This window comes from Mobula hypostoma, chromosome 4, assembly GCF_963921235.1.
Source record: "Mobula hypostoma chromosome 4, sMobHyp1.1, whole genome shotgun sequence".
NCBI lineage: Eukaryota > Metazoa > Chordata > Chondrichthyes > Myliobatiformes > Myliobatidae > Mobula > Mobula hypostoma.
The window spans coordinates 74,256,672-74,269,130 of record NC_086100.1 but is presented as its reverse complement, the minus strand read 5'-3'; positions in this window follow the sequence as shown (position 1 = coordinate 74,269,130).

Here is a 12,459-nt window from a genome sequence, read left to right as displayed (position 1 = left end):
GAAGAACAGTCTGCTTCCAGGTTGTGGCCACAATGGGGTGAGGGTGACCAGCTGAGCCATCACACAGAAGTGAAACCACAGCTTCCCCAAACTTAATGTCAGCCCACCCCAGTCTGTGACTGCTGTTCAGTAAGCCTGGATCTCTGGGTCAGCAACGTGTTTGGCTGCCATACCAGCATAGTCAACCCCTCTGCATATAGCCTCAGTGGCTGGATATGAGATGCTACCAGCCATGGCATAACTTTTCCCCTTGATATGTTACATATCAGTTGTGAACTTGAATATGTAGGCCAGGTGGCATCACTGCCATACAGGCAAAGGGTCTGATATTTTAGCCATCGCATGCATCCAGGGTTTGTGAAATGGCAACCTTCTAAAAGAAAACTAAAAAGGCACACAGCCAGATGGAGACTGAGAAGCTCATGGTCAAATGCACTTCCTTTCAGGGAGATGGAGCTGGTGGCTGAAGAAAGTGAGCGGCCGTCACACACCCTGACCATCTGTTTGTGCACAGCACTCACAACATAGACTGAAGCGTCAGTAGTAATGGCTATGTGTGCATTGGGGAGGGGGGCAGTAGGGTTGTTTTAGAAAGAGCTCATTTGGTATCATTAAATTCCCCGGTCATGTCCATTGACTAGTCAAACACATGATTAGTGATATTGCATTTTAGCACACTCTACAGGGGAAGCATAAGTTCAGCAGCTTGTGGAACGAAACAGTGATAGAAATTCACCATGCATAAAAACTCCTGTAGTCTTCAGTAGTGTGGGGCGGTAAGAACTCCGTAATAGTGGCTACTTTTGATGGGAGGGGTTTCGCACCTTCAGTGGAGATGTGATGGCCAAGGAAGTTAACAGCTGACAACCCAAACTGGCATAGAGCAGGGTTAATAATCAACCCGTGTTGGCTTAAGAGCTCAAAAAGTGTGTGGAGATGAAATATGTGCTCAGATTTGGATGCGCTGGCAACAAGCATGACATTCAAGTGAATTAAAAGAAAATCTAATTTTTAAAATACAGAGTCCATTAGCCATAGGAAAGTCTGTCCTGCATTCTTCATCCCAAATAAGACCAGAAGACCATAAGATATAGGAGCAGAAGTAGGCCATTCAGCCCATTAAGTCTGCTCCACCATTCAGTCATGGGCTGATCCAATTCTACCAGTCATCCCCACTCCACTGCTTTCACCCCATACCCTTCCATGCCCTGGCTAATCAAGAATCTACGTATCTATCTCGACCTTAAATACACTCAATGACTTAGCCTCCATAGCTGCTCCTGGCAACAAATTCCACAGATTTACCACCCTCTGACTGGTGGCAAGATGCAGAAACACGAAGAGGCCAAATGGGGTGATCACAGTTGTTTTGGGAATGTCCTCTGAGAACACAGGCACCTGATGATAGCCCTAACTAAATCGACTTTAGAAAAATTAACTTTCTGGTTAAATGTTCCAAAAAGTCTTGGATATGTGAGACCAGCTTATGATTGGCATGGTGACCTCATTAAGGCATCAGTAATTTTTACATGGACAGCAAACACCATTGGACCTAGGGACAATATGGAAAGGCAAAGTGCAGTGACTACTCAACCAGCATATAATGCCAAGTCTCGCCATGTTGGCAAACTCAACCTTCACGGTTGCCAGTTTTTCTGGGTCTGGTCTACAGGCATGGGCATGGACTGCTGAGCTAGCTGTAGAAATGTGGTGCTCCATCTCATGTTTTGTGACTGTAGTGGAGAATGTGGGCTTTGTGAGGTTTGGGAGTTCGCCCAGCGGTTGTGTAAACTCACATCCGGTGGTGCATGCACTTGACAGAGTTGTTGTGGGGAACTTAGTGGGGAAAGAAGGTAATAGAACATAGAACATAGAAATTTACAGCACATTACAGGTCCCTTGGCCCGCAATGTTGTGCCAGCCTTACCATAGCTGAGGCCAGGAAGGAGAACAACTATTTGGTGCGCTCAGACTTTGATAGTTGAAAAGTCTGTAAAAGGTGAATTTTCAGCAATCATTATTTATTGTGTTCAAGCAGACTCACCACTCTCGCAGCCATGGAGTTGCTGAGCGACACTATTACATAGAAGTATCTGGTGCTCTCGGCGGAGATTTCAGGTTTATTATCACCGGCATGTGACGTGAAATTCGTTAACTTAGCAGCAGCAGTTCAATCTAGCAGAGAGAAAAAATAAATAAATAAAATAAAATAATATCAATAACAAATAAACAAGTAAATCAATTATGTTTATTGAATAGATAGGCAGTATCCATTATTAAGAACCTCCAGCACCCAAGGCATGATCTTTTCTCACTGTTACCATCAGGTAGGAGATACAGAAGCCTGAAGACACACACTCAGCGATTCTAGTAGGACCACAAGTTATAATCCCCGGGGGAATGGACAGGTGGAGAAGGAGAATGCCACGGTGTGGAAAGCCACACTCTTAGCCCTCTGAGCAACAAATACTCCCCGATGGTTGAGATGGTTCACTTACTTCATGCGAACCCCCAGTATGCCTATGTGGTTTTACCTGATGGGCGGGAGGACATGGTCTCCATCCGCAAGCTGGCGCCCGCAAGAGCACCGGGCCCCGACCCTGAACACTCCATGGTGACTATTAACCCAGTATCCACCAATATATATATACGCACCAGACACCGCGCACTCCAAGCCCTACACAGACACCACATGACACTCCCATACTGGGTGCGACACACATGCACGAGGGATTACCGATGCCTAATTGTGCTGACACCTCAAATCAGGTCAGAGCCAGCACAACCACCGTCGCCAGTGCAATCACCACCGTTGTTACGTAGATCACAGCGATGGACTCAACCGCCTGATAGACTTGACCTGTAAATATACTTGTATTAAATATTGTCAGTCACTTCACCCTGCGGGACTCTTTTTTTTAAACAAAGGAGGGGTGAATGTGGTAAACCATATATATATATGTTGTAACTGGGTTACCTGTCTGGACACGCCCCTCTGCTGACGGCCCCTGTGGCTCCCCCCACAGACCCCTGAATAAAGGCGATTTTGCCATTGCTCCTCCTCCCCAGTCCAGGGGCAGATACTCAGCATGCTGGAGGTCACATTTCACTGCAAATAAAAGCCTTTCAGTATTAACCCTACTTCCAGTCTTTTGGAGTTATTGATGGTGCATCACCTCAAGACCCCATGCCTGTCTCCAAGCCTCAAGCCTCAAGACCCCAAGCCTGTCTCCAAGCCTCAAGCCTCAAGACAGCAGCCTCCAGTCCTGCAGTCATGTCATGTCCTTGCCTGGTTCTGGGGCCCCAGCCCGATGCAAGACCCAGGTCCTGAATCCTTGTCCTGTTCCTAGTACTTCAGTGTCTGTGTCTTGCATTTGGGTCTGTTCTCGATGCCTCCTTTGTGACAATGAATCCCTGAAAACAGTCCAGTCCAACAATTCAAAGCAGTCCTGTAGGCGCTCCTGTCCTTCCCTTGTCCAAATCTTCTTGGTCCTCACTGCTGGTGCTGCAGTCTTCAGTCCCTGCCTATACTCAGGGAGTAGAAGTACAGCTAGGTGATCAGACTTCTTGAAGTGTGGCGTAGAAGAACATGGTAGGCATTCTTGATGGTGGTGCAGCAATGGTCCAGTGTGTTGTTTCCTCTGGAATTACAAGTGATCTGTTGATGATAGCTGCTTGGTGATTTTTTCAGACTGGCCTGGTTAAAATCTCTTAAAATGATGGTGAAGGTGTTAGGGTGTACTGTTTCATGCACGTTGATCCCATTACTCAGGTCACCTAAAGCCTGCTTGACATTGGCCTGAGGTGGAATGTAAACTGCTACCAAAATGACCCCAGAGAACTCCCGTGGTAGGTAAAAAGGACAGCACATTACTGTTAGATATTCCAGGTCTCCATCCTAAATCTACTCCCCCGAATCTTGAGGCTATGTCCCCTAGTTCTAGTCTCACCTACCAGTGGGAGCAACTTTCCTGCCTCTATCTTATCTATCCCTTTCATAATTTTTATATGTTTCTATAAGATCTCCTCTCATTCTTCTGAATTCCAGCGATTACAGTCCCAAGCGACTCAATCTCTCCTCATAGTCTAACCCCTCATCTCTGGAATCAACCTGGAGAACCTCCTCTGCTGCCTCCAAAGCCAGTATGATCTTCTTCCAGTAAGGAGACCAGAACTGCACACAGTACTCCAGGTGTGGCCCCACCAGTACCCTGTACAGTTGCAGCATAACCTCCCTGCTCTTAAATTCAATACCTTTAGCAATGAAAACCAATATTCTATTTGCCTTTTGATAGCCTGCTGCACTGTCAAACCAACTTTTTGTGATTCATGCACAAGTCTCTCTGCGCAGCAGAATACTGCAATGTTTTAGCATTTAAATAATAATCTGCTCTTTCATTTTTCCGTTCTGTGGATGATCTCACATTTATGAACATTGTACTCCTTCTGACAGACCCTTGCCCATTCACTTAACCTATCTATATCTCTCTGCAGATTCTCCGTATCTTCTGAATAATTTGCTTTTCCACTCAATTTAGTATCACCAGTAAACTTAGATGCACTAAACTTGTTCCCCCTCCCGCCCCCGCCAGATCATTAATGTATATCCTGAACAGTTGTGGACCCAGCACCGATCCATGCCACACACTGCTCACCACTGATTGCCAACCAGAGTAACACTCATGTATCCCAGCTCTCTGCTTTCTATTAGTTAACCAATCCTCTCTCCCTGCTAATACATGATACCCAACTCCATGCATCCTTATCTTATGGATAAGTTTTTTATGCTGCACCTTATCATATGGCTTCTGGAAATCCAAGTAAATAAGGTCCATCTGTTTCACCACTATCCACTGTGCTCGTTATATCCTCAAAGAACTCCAGTAAGTTTGTCAAGCAGGACTTGCCTTTGCTGAATCTGTGTTGTGCCTGCCCAATCAATTCATTTCTTTCCAGATGCCTCGCTATTTCTTCTTTAATGATAGCTTCAAGCATTTTCCCAACTACAGATGTTAAACTATCTGGCCTATCGTTCCTGCCTTTTGGCTACATCCTTTTTTGAACAGTGCCGTGACATTCACTACCTTCTAATCTGCTGGGACCTGCCCAGAGTTCAGAGAATTTTGGTAAATCATCACCAAAGCCTCCACTATAACTCCTGCCATTTCTTTCAGTACCCTGGGATGCATTCCATCAGGACCAGGGGACTTGTTGATCTTTAGGCTCACGAGTTTGCTCAGCACTATCTCCTTAGTGATAGCTGTTTACTGAGATCCTCCCCTCCCATCACATCCATAACATCTCTCTCTGGCATGTCAGATGTGTCCTCCACCCTGAAGTGCGACACAAAAAAGTCATTCAAAGCCTCCACCATTTCCTCTTTACCCAATACCAATTCCCCTTTCTCATCCTCCAAGGGACCTACATTCACTTTACATTATTTCCCTCCTCCTTAGTAAAGCTCTGGAAAGGGCAACATCTAAGTGGAAGAGATTGGGCCCTGAATTTCCCTTTATTGACCCTTTTAAGGACACCCTAAAGAGGGTGTTAAATCACCCCATCAGTGGGCAGCAGAAGGCTGCGAGGCTTCTTGGCAGAAGACGGGGGTCAAGGGGCGTGATGGACTATTCAATCGAATTCAGGACTTTGTCTTTAGAGAATGTATGGGAACAGTGAAGCTCTGCTGGCCATGTTCTACAAAAGGCTCAACGACAATCTTAAAGATGAACTTGCAGCTCGCGATCCTGTACTGGGCATTAATGGGCTAATCGACTTAGCTATTCGTCTAGATGTCCGCTTGTCTAGACGGCAGCAAGAGCGGCGCCAGCAGTTCTCCCGCTTCGATCCCACCTACTCTCGCCCACTATCAACCTTACCATTTCCTCCGACAGATCCTTCGTCGACCTCCTCCCGGCTGCTGTGGAACGCACACAGTTGGGCAGGACACACCTCTCAGTTGCTGAACCAACACCACAGAAGATTTAAAGAGAGACGTTGTGGGGAACTGGAGCATTAGCTGCTCATGTGCCCCAAAAGGTCGCGAAACTCCAGGAAGCCGCCCAGTGAGAGGAGATATGTAACGGTCCCTGGGGCTTCTCCTGTAAGTTACATATACAGGTTTCCCCCGCCATCTGAAGGTAGAGCATTCCTATGAAACGGTTCGTAAGCCGGAATGTCGTAAAGTGAAGAAGTAATTACCATTTATTTACCTGGGATAAATTTGTGACCGTTCGCAGACCCAAAAATAACCTACCAAATCATGCCAAATAACACGTAAAACCTAAAATAACAGTGACATATAGTAAAAGCAGGAATGATATGATAAATACACAGCCTGTATAAATTAGAAATACTGCTCTACAATGATTGCCTGCACTGTTCTTCGTAGCGAAAATCTGACGCAAGCGGTCTTGGCAGAAACATGGCGCAAGCACTGTTGGCAGAAAATCTCATGCAAGTGCTCTTGGCAAAACACTCTCTCCAGTAACCTTTAAGCTACGAAGCTGCTGAATCATACCAAATAACACATAAAAATACACAGCCTATATAAAGTAGAAATAATGTATGTACAGTGTAGTATCTCTTACCGGAATTGGGACAGCGCCGAGCACACTGATGATGGTGTGTTAGACTGAGTCATCGGAGGTTGGGGTGGTGCAGTGGCCCCCACCCTCCAGGCAGCGAACTGATACCGATCCGTGAAGCATGCAGGGGTCCAGCGGTGGCCAGGACGCACTCAGCACATCTTAAGAAAAAAGCCGGAACAAACAAGCTAATTAATTAGGTGCCACCCGGCACGTAAATGTCGGCCCAGATCAGAAGTGACACAATTGTCAATCGCCTCTGATCTGGGCCAACAATTACATGCCGGGCGTCACCTAGTTAATTAGGATGTTTATTTCGGCTTTTTTCTTAAAGATGTGCTGGATGCCTCCTGACTACCACTGCATACTCCGCGAATCAGTATCTGTCCGCAGCCCGGAGCTTGGGACCACTGGGGTGTCATCTCATTGTCGATCAGGGCAGGCAGGTCATCTTCTCCTATGTCTGCCTGCCTCGATGGCGAAGGTCGAGGTTCGTCGTCTGCTGTGGCTGATGTGGAAGGCTTGAAAAACGACAGTATGCTTGACTGCTAGCCTCGCGCATTTTTCTATCATACAGTTCTTTGTAAGCAGTCAAACCAACCCGCAAATATGCCCTAATCCGACGTACCCTTTCAAAATTAAAGTCGTACTTTATCATTGCAGCGAAAATCTCACGCAGTTGCTTCACGTTCAGTTCCTGGATGACCTCACTTTCGCTACTGCATTTGGTTTTGATTGTTACCCTTTCCTCTTCCAATTGCATCAGCTCTTCATCTTGGTCATGGGATGCCAAACCTCTTCAACATCATCTTCGTCAACTTCCACAAGCCCAACTCACTTTGTCCTTACTTCGTTTATTATGTTTATTCGTTTATTCGTAATTATGTCTAGTTTTACGCTAAGTGTAACACCCTCTTTCAGGCTTTTCCGATACCTTAGAACTGATCTTGCTAACGGCTGCTCACAGGAACGTGTTTAAGCAATGCCGGCTAGAATGCCGTTCCAAATCCGGAGGAGAGCGGCTGCTCGGGGCGTGCGCTGCCTTTTATCGCGCACTGCTTTTTTTGTAACAGTGAAAACACCTTCTGTTAGCAAAAGCAGGTAACTAATGTAGGTCTTTCGTAACAGCAAGGTTTTGTAAAGCGAACGTTTGAAAAGCGGGGGACACCTGTACCCTCTTGTCACCTCTCGGCTGACGTATTCCCTCTTGTTTGACATGGAAACAAAGGGAGTTCCCCATTCCGGCATTTGTTGAGTGGGATTCAGCGGGTAAAATTCTAGATTTAGGGGTGGCATGACGAATGGGGGTGGGGTCCCTATCTCCAAGCTTCATCATTCCTTACCGCCAATGCCTTGGATAATAGACAACTTGAACCGGGGAAGGTTTACTACAATTCCAGACTGATAGGGAATCACCATGAAACATAAAAGGTCCTCTTAATTTATTCTACAGAGGTCCCGCTTATTCTTGGGCATCCATGGTTATCTTGGCATGTCCCTGTGATTGACTGGTCCAGGGCAGATATTACTGGTTGATCTCATAACTGCCCGAATACTTATTTTTCATCCGTTTCCCAGAATCGTATCTGCCCTGAGCGCCCGAGGTCTACATGAAGATCCTTGAACCTGTCTTTGAACTTCTTGAGTTAGAAGTTATGAATGAGATTATGAGAGTTCCTCCTGAATACTCAGACCTCCAAGCAGTTTTTAGCAAAAAAAAAGGCCACCCCGCTGCTACCCCATTGATTGCCGGTTCCTGCCCTCTCGAAGGGAGACTTTTCTCCCCATCTGGCCCAGAAAGACAGGCTATGGACAATTACCTCAAAGATGCATTGACAGCCGGGTTTCGTAGACCCTCGTCTTCACCTGCAGTGGTGAGGATTTTCCTTGTCACAAAGGACAGCAGCCGGAGACCCTGTATTGATTATCATGATCTTAACACGACTACCATTCAAAATCAAAATCAGCCTTTGATTTACTGCAAGGGTCTAAAATGTTCATTAAATAAGATCTCAGGGATGCTTGTCATTTCGTCAGAGTGATGAACAGAAGACGGTATTCTTTAGCCCCACCTGGCTTTATAAATATCCAGTTATGCCTTTGGGCTTGTTAACGCCCAACAGGTTTTCAGACATTCATTAATGATGTCCTAAGGGAGGTGTTAAGCAAGTTTATTTTTGTGTACTAGATGATATTCTGATTTTTTTTCCAAGATCTTATCAGGAACACGTATCGCACGTTTGTCAGGTTCTTCGGTGCCTATTACATAACAACTTAATGTCAAGTTAGAGAAGTGTGAATTTTATGTTCCTGAAGTATCCTTTAAAGGATTTGTCATTTCCCAGGGAGTCCGATTAATGCATCCGGATAAAATGCCTGCCATTCGCGACTGGCCCACACAAAGATTCAAATTCAGAGATTTTGGGGTTTTCTTACTTTTATAGGAAACTTATTGAGAATTTTAGCTCTGTGGCTGCTCTCCTGATTAATCTAACCAAGAAAAGGTATGGTCGTTTCTGCTGGGCAGAGCCAGAGCCAGCCTTTTGAGAACATAAGAATTGTTTCGTCACTTCTTCTGTATTGCGCCCACCCAACCCTGATCTGGCCTTTGACGTTGAGGCAGACGATTCAGACATTGGAGTAGGGGCAGTCTTGTCCCAACGTTCCAGCATTAATAAAAAGTTACATCCCTGTGTTTATTTTCGAAATGTTTGTCACCAGCCGAATCCAATAGATTACCTGTTTAAATTGGATTTAGAATCGTGCCGGCACTGATTGGAAGGGGTGGAGCATCTGTTTGTACCTTGGACAGTTCATAAGAATTTAACATATCCAGAATGCCAAGAGTCTTAACCGTTGGGCGTTGTTTTTCACCCATTCAAATTTCGTCTTTACTAGTCATAAGAGAGGCTACATCGGATGTACGACAACTCTAGCAGGGTTTGTAAGACATTACTTCCTACAAAGCGAAACCCAATAACATGAATGGCAATGATGCTTCACTACCAGATGAACTCAACGCTTTCTATGCCCACTTTTAAAGGGAGAACATAACTACAGCTGTGAAGATCCTTCCTGTACCTGAAAACCCTATGTTAGGCTGTCCTTGAAGAGAGTGAATCCTTGCAATGCAGAAGGTCCTACTGCATACCTGGTAAGGCTCTGAAACCCTATGAATCAACTGGCGGGAGTATTCAAGGTCATTCTCAACCTTTCACTACAAAGGGCAAAAGTTCCCACATGCTTCAAAAAGGCAACAATTATACCAGTGCCTAAGAAGAATAATGTGAGCTGCCTTAATGACTATTGCCTGGTAGTACTCACATTTACAGTGATGAAATGCTTTGAGAAGTTGTTCATGACTAGACTGAACTCCTGCCTCAGCAAGGACCTGGACCCATTGTAATTTGCCTATCGTCACAGAGGTCAATGGCAGATGCGATCTCAATGGCTCTTCACACGGCCTTAGACCACCTGAACAACACAAACACCTACGTCAGGATGCTACTCATGGACTATGGCTCAGCATTTAATACCATCATTCCCACAATCCTGATTTGAGAAGTTACAGAACCTGGGCCTCTGTAGCTCTCTCTGCAATTTGATCCTCATCTTCCTATCCAGAAGACCACAATCTGTGTGGGTTGGTGATAATATCTCTTCTTCACTGACAATCAACACTGGTGCACATCGGGGGTGTGTACTTAGCCCATTGCTCTACTCTCTATATACACATGCCTGTGTGGCTGTCATGGTCCGGTCCGTGAAATCCACATTCCGATTCACAGACCGGTTCATTGATCCTTATTCCGGGTTTTCCTGTTTTCCCTTGTTCCATAGGGTGCCTTAATTGAGGCACCTCATTCTTGTTTTGGGCTGGCACATAAATACCTCTCAAACCGAGGATTCCCTGCTGGACAGTTCCCTTCCCCTCCCCATCAGAATCCGACAGTTGTCTCGCCAGTCACCTCGGCGGTCACCATGACAGTCATCCCGGCCCTGCGTCCTAGGAGGAACCCGGCTCTGTGCTCCAAGGAGGGTCCCGGCTCCGTACCCAGGAGCCTAATCCAGCCGAGTCCAAGAACCGAGCCAAGCCTAGTCCAAGAGCCACAATCTGTGCTGGAGTTCCTCATCCTGTGCTGGAGTACCTCGCCCAGCCCGGTGCTGTGGTTCCCTCATCCTGCGCTGGAGTTCCCGCATCCTGTCCTGGAGTCTCTAGTCTAGTTCAAGCCACGTCCTAGAAACTTGTCTAGTCCAAACCACGTTTAACTCTCGTCATTGTGGATTCCCTCCTGTTGAATACCCCCCACCAACCAGCCCAAGTCGCGCTTAGTCATGGAGAGCCTGTTTGGTTGCCAGGAGGCTCCCATGGTGGGGGGTGGTGGTGGATACTGTTATGGTCTGGTCCGGTTCATCGATCCTTATTCCGAGTTTTCCTGTTTTTCCTTGTTCCATTGGGTGCCTTAATTGAGGCACCTGATTCTCGTTTTGGGCTGGGCTGTTCCCTTCCACTCCCCATCTGAATCCCTGACAGTTTCCTTGGCAGTCACCTCAGCAAGTATCATTGGCAGTCATCCCGGCCCTGTGTCCAAGAAAGCATCCTGACTCTGCATCCTAGGAGGGTCCCAGCCCTGCGCTCCAAGAAGGAGTCCCGCTCTATACCCAAGAGCCTAATCAAGTCAAGTCCAAGAACCGATCCAAACCTAGTCCAAGAGCCACGTCCTGTGCTGGAGCACCTCACCTAGCCCAGGAGCTCCTTGCCCATCCCAATGCTGGAGTTCCCTCAACCTGTGCTAGAGTTCCCTCCTCCTGTCCAGGAGTCTTTCGTACAGTCCAAGCCAAGTGCTAGAACCTCATCTAGTCCAAGCCAATTCCTAGAACCTCGTCTAGTCCAAGCCAATTCCTAGAACCTCGTCTAGTCCAAGCCAATTCCTAGAACCTCGTCTAGTCCAAGCCAACTCCGAGAACCTCGTCTAGTCCAAGCCAACTCCGAGAACCTCGTCCAGTCGAAGCCTAGTCCTAGAACCTCGTCCAGTCGAAGCCTAGTCCTAGAACCTCGTCCAGTCGAAGCCAAGTCCTAGAACCTCGTCCAGTCGAAGCCTAGTCCTAGAACCTTGTCCTGTCCAAGTCAAGGCTTTGTGTTCTCGTCCTGTGCAGGAGTTCCATGTCCATTCCTGTAGCCTAGCCACGTCTTGTCCTCGTCTAGATTCGGGGTCCGAGCCCAAGTCAAGACCCAGGTTCCGGGTCCCTGTCCAGTCTCTGGCTTAGAGTCCTAGCCCAGGCTCCTATTTCCAAGTTCCTTGTCCTGGTCCTGCTTTCCTAGTCTTAGTCCTAGCCCAGGCCCCATGTCCTTGTCTTGTCCAGGGCCTGTGTCCATGTCCAGTGTTATTTCTTCCTGACTCACCTTGCTATCTCAATAAACCTAGTCCTGTTCCTCGTACTTCAGTGTCTGTGTCTTGCATTTGTGTCCGCCCAACTCCTCCTTGTGGCAGTGGCAAGGCAGAGCTCAAGTACCATCTATAAATTGGCTGATGATACAACCATTGTTGGTAGTATCTCAGATGGAGACGAGAGGGTGTACAGGAGTGAGATATGCCAACTAGTGGAGTGGTGTCACAACAACAACCTGACACTCAACGTCAGTAAGACGAAGGAGCTGATTGTGGACTTCAGGAAGGGTAAACTCACAACCTGGTATGGAAGTTGTCCTGTCCAAGACCAGAAGAAGCTGCAGAAGATCGTGAACATGGCGCAGCACATCACACAAACCGATCTTCCTCCCTTGGACTCACTTTACACCGCACGCTATCAGAGCAGTGCTGCCAGGATAATCAGGGACACGACCCACCCAGCCAACACACTTTTCGTCCCTCTT